This window comes from Tamandua tetradactyla, chromosome 10 (assembly GCF_023851605.1).
Source record: "Tamandua tetradactyla isolate mTamTet1 chromosome 10, mTamTet1.pri, whole genome shotgun sequence".
Lineage (NCBI taxonomy): Eukaryota > Metazoa > Chordata > Mammalia > Pilosa > Myrmecophagidae > Tamandua > Tamandua tetradactyla.
The window spans coordinates 94,583,384-94,600,591 of NC_135336.1; positions in this window are offsets into that span (position 1 = coordinate 94,583,384).

Here is a 17,208-nt window from a genome sequence, read left to right on the forward strand (position 1 = left end):
GGAGGTACTGAGCTACCTTCTCAAGTTGTAGAAAGCAACACCGGTGCCCGAGGCCTTTGAATCTGCTGGGCTGTTCTTTACTCTTGGCTGGAGATTTTTATGTTATTGATCTCCATCCACTCTCCATCCCCACTCTGGGGGCTGCTAGTCTGGCTCCAGTCTGAAGCACAGCTGTACAATACATGGCTTGTCCCAACTCTGGGGTACTTGGAGTCCCCTCAAGGATCCTGTGAAGGTGCTGAGCTTTTCATAGATGCCCCCTGAATAAAATGAAGCCCCAAATTTCTGCATACTTTTTGTGTGTAGGCTATTTTGCTCTGAGCATCTTCCGTCACAGCTGCAAATTCCAGATTTTATCTCTGTTGTATTTTTAAGCCTGTTTGCCTTTGATTACAGTTTGGTTTTGAAAGGGAAGAGGCACACAATATCCAGCTCCCCTTTTGCTTCCTCAGATGGGGTAATAAAATTTATTTATCATGGCATTATGGCATACTTAATTTTATTACTCTCTAGCACTGCGTTTGGAATTTCATAGGGGAAGCAACACATAAAAGAATACTTCACTGTTTTGTTTTTAATCCATGTAGTTTATTGTGGGAAAAAAAAGAAATAGCATCCTATTTGTCATTCTGTGCCATAATGAGTTTTTGCCTGTAACCAACAGAATTACATTTTGTACTCAAAAGAGCTCTCTGTATGAACCTTTTCGATACAGCATTTTAAGTGGGCATAAGAATCAAAGTACAGCCAACCCCATGTATCACACTCAAAGTCCATTTCTTCCACTGTAGAAGATTCTCTCCAAGTCTGCGGCATGGCACAGAGAGTGATCTGTGAAGTTTGAGCATGCTGTTCAATTTGTTCTCTTCTGTCTTTCATCCAAACCAGTTGGAAACATTGCTTAACTCAGGTATTTGTGGTTACAGTCATTCAGCCATCACCTGGGTTTTTATTTCTTTAGGTCCGGAAAGAGGACAAGGAAAACCCACTCTTTGAAAACCAGGAATCCCCTAAGTGCTCAAGCAGGCTTGCAGAAAGATCTGGGTATATTTCACATGAAGTTTTGTTATCTGTTCTAAACTCTTAGGTTTGAGTCCACACTTTTTATATGTATTTTCTACTGTGTTGGATTAAGTAAGAACTGTAATAAAATGCTGAGGCTTCTAACTTCAATTTTTAAGAGATGAAATGGAATCCCAGGGGAAGTAGCATGTCTTGCCTGAAATCCTCACGACTCAGGAGCAGGACTTTGATCAAACCTTTCTGCTTCCAGTTCAATCTGTACAAATAAAAGGGATCTTTCCCAATGAAAGGAGACCTTTAGTAATTTGATGTTCCCCTAAAAAGTGAAAATGGCTAAATAACGTATTTTTCTGTAATTCATGTTGCTTACCAGGTGCCTTTTTTTTTTGCATGCTGTATGGTGAGGTCACATTTCATTCTTTTCCATGTGACTTTTCCGTTATTGCAGCACCATTTGTTGAATTTTTGCTTGTTTTTTTTGGGGGGGAGGTGCATGGACTGGGAATCAAACCCGGGTCTTCTGCATGGCAAGTGAGAATTCTACAACTGAACCACCCTAGCACACATCCCCAGCCCCCACCCCAGTTGCTTTTAAAAGCATCTTAAACATGTGGCAGAGATCGAATCCCCCAAACACTGCTGGTGGGAGTGTTAAATGATACAGCTGCTTTGGAAAATACTCTGGCAATTCCTCAAAAGGATGACCATAGGACCCAATAATTTTGCTCTTAGGTGTTTACCTATAAGAAATGAAAATAGATGCCTATACAAAAATTTGTACACAAATGTCATAGCAGCATTATTCATAATAGCCAAAAAGTGGAAACCACCCAGTGTCCATCAAAAGATAGATGGATAAACCAGATGTGGGCTCTACCTACAACTGAATGCTATTCATCTATAAATGGGAATGAACAAGCTACGATGTGGATGAATCTTGAAAACATGTTAACTGAAAGAAGTCTGTCACGAAGGACCAAATATTATATGATTGCATTTGCATGAAATGCCTGGAGTAGGTGTCACAGTCAGCTTCATGTGTCAACTTGGCCAAGTGGTGGTACCTGTTTGTCTGGTTGGGCAAGTGCTAGCCTGTCTGTTGCAGTGAGGATATTTCATAGAATTAGATCATGATCACGTCAGCCACATCCACAGCTGATTCCATTTGTAATCAGCCAAAGGGAGTGTCTTCTGCAATGAGTGATGCTCAATCTAATCACTGGAAGCCTTTTTAGGAGGATTCAGAAGAGACAGGCTCTCTTCCTGCTTCAGCTGGTGAGCCTCTCCTGTGGAGTTCATCCAGACCCTCCATCGGAATCGTCAGCTTCACAGACTGCCCTACAGATTTTGGACTCTGCGTTCCTGTGGTCACGTTAGACACTTTTATAAATTTTGTATTTGCGAGTGTTCCCTGTTGATTCTGTTTCTCTAGAGAACCTTAAAATACAGTAGGCAAATACATAGACAGAACTTCGATTGGTGGTTGCCAGGGAATAGGGGGAGGAGAGAATGGGGAGTGACAACTAATAGATACAAGATTTCTTTTTGGGAGATGAAATGTTCTAAAAATATTGATTGTGATGATGTTTGCCCAACTGTGAATATATAAAAAGCCATCAAATTGTACACTTTACATGGGGGAATTGTATGGTGTGTGCAATATATCTCAATAAAACTGCCATTTTTTTTTTAAGTTCTAAAAAGCTCATTGTGCTAACATGGCCCTCATCCCAGCAGGCGCACCTGCTGATCATATTTTTTGTTCCAAAGCACTGGATTTTTGTTTATAAGTTACAAATCTTGTCAGGAGTTCTAGCAAGATGTCTAAACCAAAAATAATAAACCATTGGAACAAGTTGTCTTACTTTTTTAAAAATATGTAATATTTTAATTTTTGGAATCACTAAATATCCACATGAACAAAATTCTAATGGTACAAAAGGGAAAAATAAGTTTGTCTCTCTCCTCTGCCTTTTGGCCACCTAATTACTTAATAAGGCAAACACTCTTGGTCTCTTGAGCATTCCATGGGAGATTGTTTGTAAATGTTTGTAAACATTTGTGAAGATATAGTTTTTTTTTCGTATAAGTGGTAATCAGTACTACATCCACTCTTGCACAAGTTGCATTGATCGCTTAATATTATGTCTCATTGGAGCAAGTTTTTAACATCAAATCGAGGGATCTACTTATACTTAGACATCTTTTAATAATAATAATATTCATCTATTTATTACAGCTTCTATTCCATATATTGTTTTTGATTCTCATGGATAACCTACAAAAATAGTTATCATCACCCCCATTTTCAGATGAAGAAACTGAGGTTAAAAACATGTCATACTTAAAAAGAAAAAAAGTTCTCCAACTCTTCTGCCTTCAAAGCCTGGCCTTTTTCACTATTCTCTAGTTGGCCTTCTTACAGTTTCTGAAATTTGTGATGCCCGCCCCATAGCTAGGGTTGTGGTGATATTTTCCAAAGCAAGTCATTTCCCTCAGTTTTGCAGAGGGACATGTGCTTTCCCTCTGAGGTGAAAAAGCTGTGCTTTCAGATACGTGTGGGACTGTGCTAAAAGATTTGAGCAAAAGTGACTTTGTACTTGCAGCCCAATACTGAACGTGGGGACGACTCTTAAGTTCTTATTTACTATTGCCTGATATATTTTTCCATCCCTTTCTTTTCAAAGCTTTCTTTGTAATTTTGTTTGGGTCTGTTTCTCATCCATAGACTCTTTGGGGTTCCTCCAAGTTTGGAATATAGTCATTCATTCATTCCAACTACTCATGAAATATATTCATCTGTTTGTTCACTTCAACTACTCATGAAACATATTTATTCGTTCGTTCCAATTACTCATGGGTTACTCTTCCCATTCGGGGCTCAGGCTGGATATGAGGCCAGCTGCCTGTGCAAGTTGTAGAGTCCGGTCTCAGTTTCAAGAGCGAGAAAGCTCTTGGTGACTCCTGGTTTGATGTCTGCAGCTCCACTCCAACTCCCAGCCTTGTATGGCTGGTGGTCTGGCTGTGCTTCCTGGATGCATCCAAGGATTCCAGCTCAGATATCCAGGCTAGATTTGGCTCTGCTTAGCTTGTGGACTGTTTTTCAGACTTGAGCTATTGTTCACTACTTTGTGTTACCCCTGTGTTTCTGGGTTGCCCGTTTGGTTTTTAGCTTAGTTATGTAACAACTTTCCTTCATTGTATTTTATTACATATTTTCTTTTGTTTGGAGCAGGACATCTTTGTAACATCATTTCATTATTCTGCATCTCCCAGAATATCTACATTTTTACTATTTTCTTTGTGGCTTAATCACGGTTGATTTTTGTGAAGTCCTTTATGAGTGCTTAAGAGACTTTGTTTCCTCCATTTAGTCTAAAGTTCTACAGAGATCTATGAGATTCAGCATGTTATTTGTTATTCAGTTTCTCCAGATCCTCACTTCTTGTTTGACAACTTGATCTGCCAGTTTCAAAGAGAGCTTTGTTAATGTACCCTTCAAGAATTGTGGATTCATTAGTTTCTTTCTGTTTTTTTTTTTAAGGTTGTGCTCCATATATTTAGAAAGTATGTTGTTAAGGACTATGTAATTGTTCATGACTTATTTTCTCTTTGGAGAGTTCCTTTTATCATTATAAAATATTCCTTTTTGTAGTTAAAGCTCTTAACTTTCCATTCATTCATTTTGTTTGCTACAGCTTGATATTTTTTTCCGTCCCTTTCTTTGTAATTTTTTTTATGTTTCTCATAAACAGCATAACAAGTATTGCTTTAAAACTATCCCTGAATATTTGTTCTTTAATAGAGGAATTTAATGTTTCATATTTATTGAAATGACTGACATCTTATTTTTTTAATCTCTTATTCACTATTCATTAAAGTTTTTCTTGCCTCCTCTTGTTTTTCTTTCCTTACTTCCTGGTCAAGAAATTGTTTTTTAATTCTTCCTTCTCACCCTATCCTCATCCTCAGTAGTAATTGGAAGTTCACCTGTGTTTCTTGTCTCATTTGCTTTTCCTTCAGCCAGAGTACTCCTGAATCTTTTTCTCTCTGTTAATTTTTTTTTTTTTCAAACATGGGCAGGCACTGGGAATCGAAACTGGGTCTCCGTCATGGCAGGAGAGAACTCTCTCACTGAGCCACCGCGGCCTGCCTTGAGTCATTTTCTCAAAAACGGAATGTGAGTTATTAAACTTAAGTCCTGGCAAGTCACGAAGTGTTCTTCCCTGCCCACCCATATGAAACGTATTGGCCAAGCAAAGGAATTTAGATCACAGACTTATCTCTCAAAACTCCTGCAAACTTGGAGTTCTGGTGCCATTTGAGTTCTCTTTCCTTTATAAATAATTAGTTCTCATTCTCTTGCAGCTGTAGTTTGGGAATTTCACCAGTTTCTGTCCAGGGGTGAGTCTTTTTTTTTTTTTTCCAAAATATGAATGGTCTTGCTGGGTACTTGTCTTAGTTTCCTGTGGATGCTGTAATAAACTACCACAAACTGGATGGCTTAGAGTAACAGAAACTTCTTCTCCCACAGTTCTGGATAGCAGGCATCTGAAATCAAGGTGTCTACAGGGCCATGCTTTCTCCAAACTCTCTAGGGAAGAAAGGCTTCCTTGCCTTTTTTTAGCTTCTGGTGCCAGCTGGCAGTCTTTGGTGTTCCATGTCCTGGATGTGCACCAATCTAGTCTTTGCTTGTGCCTTCACATGGCCTCTTCCCCTATGTCTCTTGTCCTCTTCTTATAAGGAGACAAGTCATATTGGCTCAAAGGTCTCTTTACTGCAATTTGACCTCCACTTCACTAATTACGTCTGCAACAGCCCCATTTCCAAGAAATTCACATTTTGAGGTCCTGGGAGTCAGTATTTCAATAGATCTTTCTGGGGGACACAATTCAACCCACCTACAGTTTGTAAAAGTTTACTTTGTGGCCCCAAAATTAGTCTTTATTCAGTTCAGGGGAGTTTTCTTCTATTTGTTTTTACGGTTTTGCTTGTCCGTATATTTTTCCCCATCTTTTTCTGGAACTCAGAATACTCAATGTTTGATAGAACATTGTCTCTTACTATCCAATATCCTTGGAGCTGTATTCCCTGGCACTTATATTTTCATTTCTTTGAATTTTTGCTACATATTCTGAGATAGCTTCCCTCTTTGATCATTCAGATCAGTAAATTGGTCTCAGCAACATTCATTCTCTTGTTCTTTTCATCAATTGAATTTTAAAATGTGAAACCCAACTTATTTTAATTATGTGATGGTTCTTTGAAATATCTCCTCATATCTTCTTAAAAATTCTTATTACTTCAAAAAATTCTCTTCGGTTTCAAACATTCATTCTACTTCCGCAACAGCAATCTTTTCTAATTCTCAGTCCTGGGCATCCTTCTGCGAGCACTGAGCTCCTTACATGCACTGCAGTATTTCTTTTCCCATCTGTCATCTTCAAGTGTGGGTCTTACTGCCCCCCAAAAAATTGGGCTACCAGTAATATACTCAGGCCACATCTTCTCACCTCTTTGTTTCATAGGTGAGAAAACTAAGGTTCAGGGATGGTCAGTGAGGGACCAAGGTCACTTAGCTAACACATACCGTGTTGGACTTGACCAGGTCTCCCTGACAATTATGTTCTTTCCCCTCAATTACATCATCTCCATGGGTAATTTTTCTTTGGTTACTCATTGCCTTCTCCCTAGTTCTTTTTGAAAATTATCATTAAGCTTCTGCTACTATAGGACCACAGTTCTCAAAGTGTGATCCCTGGAACAAAAGCATCAGCCTCACCTGGGAATTTGTTTGAAACACACATTTTTGGGCCCCACTCTAGATTCAGTAATTAGAAATTCTGGGCCTGGGACCCACTAAAATGCTTTAAAAGATCTCCAGGTGATTCTGATGCAGGTAAGTTGGAGAATCACTTCATTGTGTGGGATTTCTTATTCAGATGTTTTGTGAGCAGCTGGGGTGGGGATAATAATGGAAATTAGTAGAGAGTCATTGAAAACAGGGGTTTCAATCCATTTAGGGGCAATTTCAATCCATTTGATTTCCATCCATTTAGGGGCATTTTAATTTGGTTGAATTCAACAAACTTTTATTGAGGTGCCATTTTGAATTGGCTCTTAGCCCAGATTTCCTTGGAGCTGACTCAGTTTTGTCTACCTAGCTGGGTACTAGTTTAGGGACTTGACATCTAAGGTCTGGGGAAGTGGGCTCAGAGGCTCTTAAGTGCTTAGTCAGGCTGCAGCTTCTCTCTCTGAATGTGAAGGGATAATTCTCCCATGCAAGTATGGCTGGCCCCTCCTAGGGGAGCAGCCTTTTCCAGATCACTTCTGCACTTGGTGCAGCCCTTCTCCATGCAAATAGCAGGCAGGTGGGTTTGAATTAGAAAAATAAGTTTACTCTTCTTTTTAACTCCTTTGCCTTTGGGTTGTAGGAAAGTGTAGTTTAGGGCAGAAAGTACTTTTAACTCTGGCTGTTAAATTAGAATCACCTTGAGAGTTTGAAAAATATAACAATGCCCAGAACAATTAAATCATAATCTCTGTGAATGGGACTGGGACATAAAAATAAGTAAGTAAGTAAATAAATAAATGTTTATTCATGATTCCAGGTTATTTTCATATCTGGTGAGACCTGGGGACCAGTGATTTAAAGCAAACACCACCTCTGCCACCTTTTGACTCACTGCTATTATTAGCTAACATGTTTGACCACTTACTATATGTCTATGCAACATGGGACATTTGAGGGAGAAAACAGTTAAACAAGGGAGAAAACAGTTAAACAACTAAGGGAAAAAAAAAACCAAAGTGGATTAATACGGAAAATAGTGAAAATTAGTTTAAGACTCAGAAGAAAATGTTGGATGATAAGTAACTTAGGCTACAATGGAAGTACTTGTAATTGATGCTGGAATATTTTAAAGGAATCTATTACATATTGACTTCTGGGTCCTATGGGGAACCCAGATTGTCTGTGGTCATAGACTCCCAGAGCAAAGAGGCAGGAGATACATTCCATAGGCTCGATGTGTACCTAGTGGGTATATGGGAAGCATTGCTGAACCGCTCAGCCATCTGACTGCAGAAAATGCCAGCGTGGGCATGATGAGCTCTAAACCCTCTTTAAAATGCTGTCTGGACCAGTAGTAGCATCACCTGGGAGCTTGCTAGAAATGCAGAACCTCAGGCCCCACCCCAGACCTAGTGAATCGAAGTCTGCCTTTAAGCAGGATCCTTGGGTGATTTGTGTTCACATTCAAGTTTGAGAACTCTGCTCTGAGCTTCAGATTTGGGTCAGGGTAAACTTGGGGCTCTTGAGGATGGAGGAAGTTTCTGCTGATAGACAGGCACCATGTTCAAGACATAACAGAGGGCAGCCTGGCTCTAGGGTAATGTTCCTTAGGGCTTCTCTCTATCCCAATCTTAGAAAACTTCAGGCATCTCTTGACTTCAAAGAGAGGGCATTGTTGCTGGGAGGATGGAGTGGGTTAGGGTAGAGGGAGGGGCAGATATTGGCTGCCTCAGAAAGATAATATATAACCCAGCTGGGTTAATCAGTAGAACCCTAACTAACATCCAGTCACATCCAGTGATGAAGAGCCCATCAAGATGTAGACAGGTATCTTCCATCTGCAGTCTTCAAAGGGTGGGGGGCAAGATGATCCACTGGACTTAGGAAAAAAAAATAACTGAAACTGAACAAGAAAACCCTATGATTAGCCTGTTCAGGCAATTGGCTCCATCATGGTCCAAGATCAAATAGCTGATGGGTCTGGGATGTAAACCCAGTGGCTTGATTCCAGAGTCTGAGCTCAGAACTTCAATGTATCCTTCTTGTAATGGCAACACAGACATTCTGTAAATATTTGATCCATTGAATGGAGATAAATTTTACCTACGACAAAATGATAAGGATTTTAATGTACAATGTGTCTCTGGATATCAAAATAAGCCTCTGTTTTGGTGGCAAACTCTGTTCATTTCAAGTGGAGAACTTTTCCAGTTTTCCTTAATTGTTCCCTGAAGACTGTTTTCCCTTTTCTTTTCTTCTTTTTATTTAGGCCTGGGCAAATCAAAGGATAATAATAGTAAGCAAAATCTTCCATTTACATCTGAACTCTGATGATACGATGATGTTATGACGATCAGGTGGCCCATCTTGCAGTATCCCTGCAAAGATTTATGACAATACAAATTACCCTTGACATTCAGCTTGTTTATTGATGCCAAAAGACCAAGGCTGAATGATGAATATAAACTGTTAGCACTCAGCACTTTTTGTGCTAATTGTTTGGGGGTGGTGAACACTTAGAAGGCAACAGGATCCAAAACACCTTGATGAGAGACTACTTTGAGAAAGGGCAGCTTCAGACTCTGAGGCTGACTCCAGAAGGCCTTTCAATCTGATGGATCCCAGGATGAATCCAGTTTCTAGAGGCAGTAGCAGTGTTGATGGTCTTTGAAGTTGGGTTCGTCCCTGCCCCTCTTGTTACTTCCTGGAGTCACTCTTCTTCTCCCTCTCTGCTCTGCTAATGTTCCCGCACACTTGCTCATCTTCCTGCCATGTGTTCTGGGTAGTATGATTTGTCCCTGGATCTGCTTTTTCACAAGCCAATAAACTCTGTTCATCTTTGCCCCCCTTTGCAGGCCTGGGGCATAATTGATGCTCAAGGAAGACTTGTTGAGTGACTGAGTGAAGCTTCCCCAATTTATTCTTCTCCATTTTGACTTTAAAGCAAATTGTGTTGCATAGGATGGAACCAAATTGCTTTCTCAATATAAATGAACTATCTCTTGTTTATTTCATCCTTAGTCAATCATATATTTTATAAACAGTTCTAACTCTTTTGGTTGGAATACATGGTCTTTTTTCCTAAATAACCTCCTATTGCATGGAGAGCAAACGAGTTCTATGCTTGGGGTCAGATTCAGCCCACAGTCTCTGAAGCAAAGCCATTAGATTTCTTATGATAGGCTTTTGTGTGTTTGTCTATGGGGATTTGAATCTGTAGTATTGCATGATGGATTTACTTTTCTTGGGAATTTAATTCATTAAAAAAATTAACACATTTTCTCTGTTTTGTCATATTTTTTCCATGCTCTGCCCCAAGCTCTGAAAAATTTGAATTTTTCAAAAGCACAGAGAAATGCATTATTCTGATGGTATCAGTTATTTGCTGTTGTTTTCTAGGTTATAATAATGAAAAGAGGGAATTTTATTTTTTCCTTTGGCTGTTTTATTCTTTTTGCATTCTTGCATTCTTTATTCTCATATTTTGCTTTCTGTCTCCTTATTGAATTTTTGATCTCTGAAATAGCATTTTAAAATAGCTATTCAATAGTATATGTATCCCCAACAGAGTTTGTTGCCAGGCACACAAAATGAATGGATTCCTTATTCAGATGTTAAATGGCTACGTAACAGAGTCTATGTATAGAACAGAGATGGAGGTCTGGAGTTGGATTCTGAGATGGTTATCACCAAGATGACAATGTCCAGTAGATGCAGAATTTCATTGAAATTAATGGTTTACCAAAAAAAAAAAAAAGAAATTATGGTTTACCAATACTATTTAATAAAACAGTGTGATCCTCTTCTATGTGTGTGTTATGATCTCAAGAGCCTACAGAAATTCATGTCCTGGCCGTTCTGTGCTACTTGTTATGACCCATACTTACCATTTTTTGGTTCTTTTCTGGCTTGTGAAGGAACACTTTTCCTTCTCTGCACACTGGAAAGCCTTTCTTGGCCTCAAACTAGCCTAGTGCTCTTCAAGGGCTTCTGAAGATTCTAACTGCATCTCCTGAGCATGTATAATGCTGATTTGTAAGTGATTATTGATATATTTGTCCCTCCTTTTAGACCAAGGGTTCTTTCTTTCCCATGAACCCCTTTGGAAGCTGATGATACTCATAGGTCTTATCTCAGAATCATGTTTTTAAATGCATAAAATAAAACCCATGAGATTCTGGTTCCAGGCAGATGAAGTAAGCATGGTCCACCTCATCTCCCAGTGTCCAGGCTATTAAACCTGGACAGAATGCACAGATCTCCTATTTGAGGACTAATTGGTGCTGTTACCTCTTTCCCTCCTCTAAACCACTCAGCTTGGATTCAGGACAGCCCCACACCCAGAAATAGACATTGACACTGACAGAGAGAGCCCCAGAAGAAGTCCTGTGGTCTTCCAATACTCGAAGGATGTTGAAAAATCTTCTGTTTTTTTTCCCTCTTTTATCCCATTCTCTCATGCCCAGCCCCCAAGCAATCACATGGTAGTGTTGGCACAAAAGCCTGTAGGAGCCTGGGACTCTAAGGCAGGAGAATCTTCCCCCAGTTTAGAGGAACCATGGTCCTGAAAGTGTGGGGGAAAATCCCCAGTGCTTTTTTTTTCTGTCTTCCCACCACTTGGCTCTGGATGCAGATGAAGTTGTGGGAAATATGTGGCAGAGTGGGCTACATAAAGCCACAGTTTTCTAGCTGGAGGACCAGAAAGTTGAACTCCTGGGAACTGGAAAGTACCAGCGAGAGAAAGAGCTAGGGGAGACAACCTTATAAAGCTGTTTCTGAACTTCTTGGGCTTCCCCTGAGATGCACAAGCATAGACCTAACCCTAAACAGCGTATCATAGACTTTGATAATGGGACTACAAAATAGACACCACCCAGGCCCTAGACTGGCAACTGAGTGGTTTACACTCAGGACAGATCTAAAGGCCTTGAAAACAGAATTGATATTGAAATTATTATTCTTAGGAGGCTGGTTGGAATTTGTGTCCTGAACTCAACAAAGTTGATTCACTGCTGAAACAAAATTATCAACATTCTTCATGGGATTTAAACAAGATCTAGAGTTTTGTACCACCATCATTAAAAAGCCCAGGGTACAATTCGAAATTACTCAGAACATGCAAAGAATCATGAAAATTTCAACTTGCATGGGAAAAGACAATCAATAGATGCCAATGCTGAGATGACACAATTTAAAGCAGCTATTATAAAAATGTTCCAACGTGTATGAAATTAATAAAAAATAGAAAGTTTCAGAAAAGAAATAGAAGATATAGGGAAGAGCCAGAAGGAAATTTTAGGACTGTAAAAATACTATAACCAAAATAAGAATCTCACTCGATGAGCTCAACAGAATGGAGATAACAGAGGAGTCAGTTCACAATATTTTAATAGACATGGTCAATTATGAAAAATACAGAGAAAGCAATTGAAATAAAAGAGAATAGAGCCTCAGGTATCTATGAGAAAATACTAAAAAGTCTAACAATCTTGTCGTAGTAGTCCCAGAAAGAAAGGAGAAAGAGCATGATGCAGAAAATGTATTTATTTCCCAAATTTGGTAAAAGATATAAGCCTATGAATTTAAGAAGTCCAGGAAACCCTTAACAGGATAAACCCAAAGAAATCCATGCCCAGATATCATTATCAAACTGCTGAATACTAATTGAAAGCAGTCAAATTCCAAAAGAAGCAAGAAAAGGGAAAACAAAGAAACTAAAAATAGAGGGACAAACAGAAAACAATAAATTGGTAGACCTAAATTTAAAAATATCAGTAATTACATTAAATCCAAACAGACTAAACATACCAATTAACAGGTGGATTTCAGAATGGATTACAGACAACTTAATTTTGTACTATCTACAAGAAACTCACTTCAAATATACTGAAATAGGTGGTTTAAAAGTGAAAGATGGAAAAATATGTATCACTAATCAAAGAAAGTTGGAGTGGCTATAATAATATCAGACAAAGTTGAGTTCAGAGCAAAGAAAATTACCAAAGACAAAAAAGGAAAATACATTATGATAGAAGAGTTATTTCACCAAGGGGACACAACAATTGTAAATGTGTATGCACCAGATAACAGTGCTTTAAAATTCATGAAGCAAAAACTAACAGAACTGAAAGAAGAAATAGATAAAACCACAATTATAATTTGAAACTTTTCTCTTTCAACACTTAATAGAATAAATGGATAGAAAAACAGCAAGGATTTAGTATAGAAAACTGAACAATTTCATCAAACAACTAGATCTAATTATCGTTTATAGAATACTTCATCTAACAACAGCAGAATGCACATTCTCTTTAAGCACATGTTGAACCGTCATCAAGAGAGACCATAGCCAGGGCCATAAAACAAAGTTTTAACAAATTTAAAGAATTGAAATAATAAAAAATATGTTCCCTGATCATAATAGAATTAGACTTGAAAACAATGAGTGTAATAGAAAATTTCCAATTCCTTGGAAATTAAGCAACACACTTCTAAATAATTCATGGGTCAAAGAGAAAGTCTCAAGGGATATTAGAACATATTTTGAACAGAATGAATATGAAAATACAACATATCAAAATCTGTAGGTTGCTGCTAAAGCAGTTCCCAGAGAGAAATTGATAGTACTAAGTGCTTATCTCAGAAAGGAAGAAAAGTATCAAGCCAATAATTTGAGATGCCACCTCAATAAACTAGAAAAAGAAGAGTAAAACTTAACCCAAATTAATAATAATTTTTAAAAAGGAAATAATAAAGACAAAAGTCAAAAATCAATGAAATAAAAAAACATTTCAAGGGCAATGGTGGCCCAGTGGCAGAGTTCTTGCTTGCCATGCTGGAGACCTGGGTTTGGTTAATTTAAAGAACAATATATAAAAAGGATACAGCAATATACAAAAAAGAAAATGCACCTGGACCAAGTTGACTTTTTATCTGGGGATGCAAAGTTATTTGAGTATTTGAAAAATTAATGTTGTCCACTATATCAACAATCTAAAGAAGAAAATACTTATGATCATATCAATTGATGTAGAAAGGCATTTGATAAGGTTTAACATTTATTTCATGATACAAACTCTCAGAAAACTAGGGTAAAAGGGAATTTCCTTGATCTGATAAAGGACAACCACAAAAAAACCTACTGCTAACATCATAATGGTGAAAAATGGAATGATTTCCTCTGAGATGGAGAACAAGGCAAGAATGTCCACTCTGACCACTTCTATTCAACATTATACAAATATGAAAATAAATATAATAAAATTTGGGGGATGCAGCTAAAGCTGTCAGAGCAATGAGGCAAGTAAGAGAGGTAAGAGGCATACAGATTGGAAGGGGAGAAATAAAGCTGTCCTTATTCTCAGACAATGATTGTTTACCCCATTGTCACCCCAAAGAAATATACAGCAAAACTCCTATAAGTCAGCTTATAATAAATGAGTTTAGGCAAGGTTGCAGGATACCAGGTCAACACACACATATCAACCATGCTTTTGTATGCTAGAAATGAATAAATGGAAACTGAAATTAAAAATACCATTTATAGAACTCTGAAAAAATATTTGATATAAACCTCAAAAACATATAAATACCTATATGCTAAAAACTACAAAGCACTGATGAAAAAAATGAAGGAAAACCTAAATCAATGGAATATACCATGTTCATGGAATAGGAGATTAAGTATAGTAAAAATGCCAATTCTCCCCAAATTGATCTATAGATTTAAAGTAATTCCAACCAAGATCTCAGCAGGTAGTTATAGACAAGCTAATTCTAAAATTTATATGGAAAGGCAAAGGAACTAGAAAAGCTGAAGCAATTTTGAAAAGAAGCATAAAATTGGAGGAATCACACTACTCAATTTATTTTTAGTTTTTTTATTGTTTAATTAAATTTTATTGAGATATATTCATACCCCATTAATCCATCTGAAGTATATAATCAATGGCTCCTAGTATCATCACATTCAACACTATGATCAATTTTAGAACATTTCCATTATTTCAGAAAAATAGATAAAAATAAAAAGGAAAACCCCAAATGTCTTATACACTTTATCCTCCTCTTTTATTAACCCCTAGTATTGCACACTACCCAATTTTAAGACATAGAATAAAGGTAGGTTAACTAAGGCAGTAGAACAGAAGTAGATCCATAAAAACACGAGCAATTGATTTTTAACAAAGGTGCAAAGGCAGCGTAATACAGAAGGGTAGTCTTTCATTAAATGATGTTGGAAAAACTGGACATTCATATAGCAAAAAAAAAAATAAATAAACAAAAAGAACCTTGACCTAACCCTCATAACAATTTCAAATATTATTTCAAAATGGATTATAAATCTACATAAAAATAGTTAATAGACATAGCAGAAAAAAAGTTGTGTTGAACTTCATTAAAATTAAGAATGTCTGTTCTTCAAAAGACATGGTAAGAGAATGAAAAGGCAAGCCATAGACTGGGAGAATAACTTGCAAATCACGTATTTAACAAAGACTTGTATCTAGAATATATAAAGAACTCTCAAAATTCAACAGAAGAAAAATAAAAAACCACATTGAAAAGGAGTTAGAGGTTAGTGAAGACAATATTATAATGTCAAAAAGTGGGCAAAAGTAAAAAAATCTTCAAAAGTAGGCAAAAGACTTGAACAGACACTTCAACAAAGAGGATATACAGATGGAAAATAAGCATATAAAAAGATATTCATTGTCATTGGCTATTAGGGAAATGCCAATTAAAATCATGATGAGCTACAGCTACGCAACTATTAGATTGGTGAAAATTTTAAAATACTGACAATACCAAGTGCCTACAACCCTGAGAAGCAAGGGGAACACTCATACATTGCTGGTGGGAAGGCAAAATTGCACACCCACTCTTGAAAACCATTAACAAGCTTTTTATAAAGTAAAACACACCCTTAACCTACGACCCAGCAATCCCACTCCTCAGTATTTATGTAAGTGAACTGAAAACTCATGTTTATATAAAACACATGAATGTTTTAACAGATTTTATTCATAGTTACTCATGACTGGCAAGAACCCAAACGTCCTTTAATGGCTGGATGCGTAAATCAACTGTGGAACAATCCTACAATGAATACTACTCAACTCAGCAATAAAAAAGAATGAACTATTGACACACACACAAGTTGACAAACAACTTGGATGACTACCAACTGAAAGAAGCCAATCTCAAAAGTTCTATATACTTTATGATTCCATTTATATGAAATTCTTGAAAAGATAAAATTTTAGTGCCAGAGAATAAAACAATGGCTTCTAGGGGTTAGAGGTTAATGAAGTTGTATTTTTTTTTTCCCCTTCCAAGTTCATAGAGCCCAGAGTTCTATTTTTGAACCTTTTGGGGGTGAGCCAATGGGTCCCAGGTTAAAAACTCGGCTGTATACTATATACTGTATAGGAACCATTTCTTTTTTGTTCATCCTTATATGCCCCTTTAAAGGAATAAATGAACGAACAAACTAAGAAATGATTTAAACACATTTAGCAATGAACTGGCAGACTCTGAAGACTAAGAAAAAGGGACACATTTTGTTTAAATAACATGCGATCTCTTTTGATAATTATGAACTGGACTTTCCTCAATGACTCCCTTAATTATACTTTCTTGTTTTGGTCATTGGCCAAGTTTTGTCTTGTATTGTGGTACCTGCCCTGTTTCCTGAGCATTCCCTGATTCTCTCCTATAGAGAGAACACAATTAAATACACAGATCCTTTCTCCAGAATTATGCTACTGTTGTCACTAAAGATGGCAGGTAACTGTCAAAAAAACACACATTGGAATTAACATTTGAGATTTGTTAGGCCCAGTGCAACAGGACTTGGAGGGGGCAGTGTGGAGGGACTACAGAGACCCTGAAAATGGGCATCACTCTGGATTAGCATGAAGTCTGGGGTGAGGGGCAGAATTGGGCAAGCTCAAAAAGGTTCTTTGCATGTGAGGTGGGAAATCTTTTTAATAAACTTTTTATTTTGAAATGATTTCAAACTTAGCAGTTACAAAAATATGCATCTAGAGAACATACTGCTCTACCCAGATACCCAGATCTACCTACTTTTAACATTTTACCACATTTCCCATTTTCTTTCCTTTTTTCTTCCTTCCTTCCTTCCTCCCTCTCTTCTTCCTTCCTTCCTTTCTTCCTTCCTTCTTTCTTTCTTTCTTTCCTTCCTTCCTTCTTTCTTTCTTTCTCCTTCCTCCCTCCCCCTCCCTCCCTTCCTTCCTTCCCTCCCTCCCTCCCTCCCTCCTTCCTCCCTTCCTTTCCTTCTTTTTCTTTCTTTCTTTATTTCCTTCCTTCCTTCCCTCCCTCCCTCCCTCCTTCCTTCCTTCCTTCCTTCCTTCTTTCTCTCTCTTTCT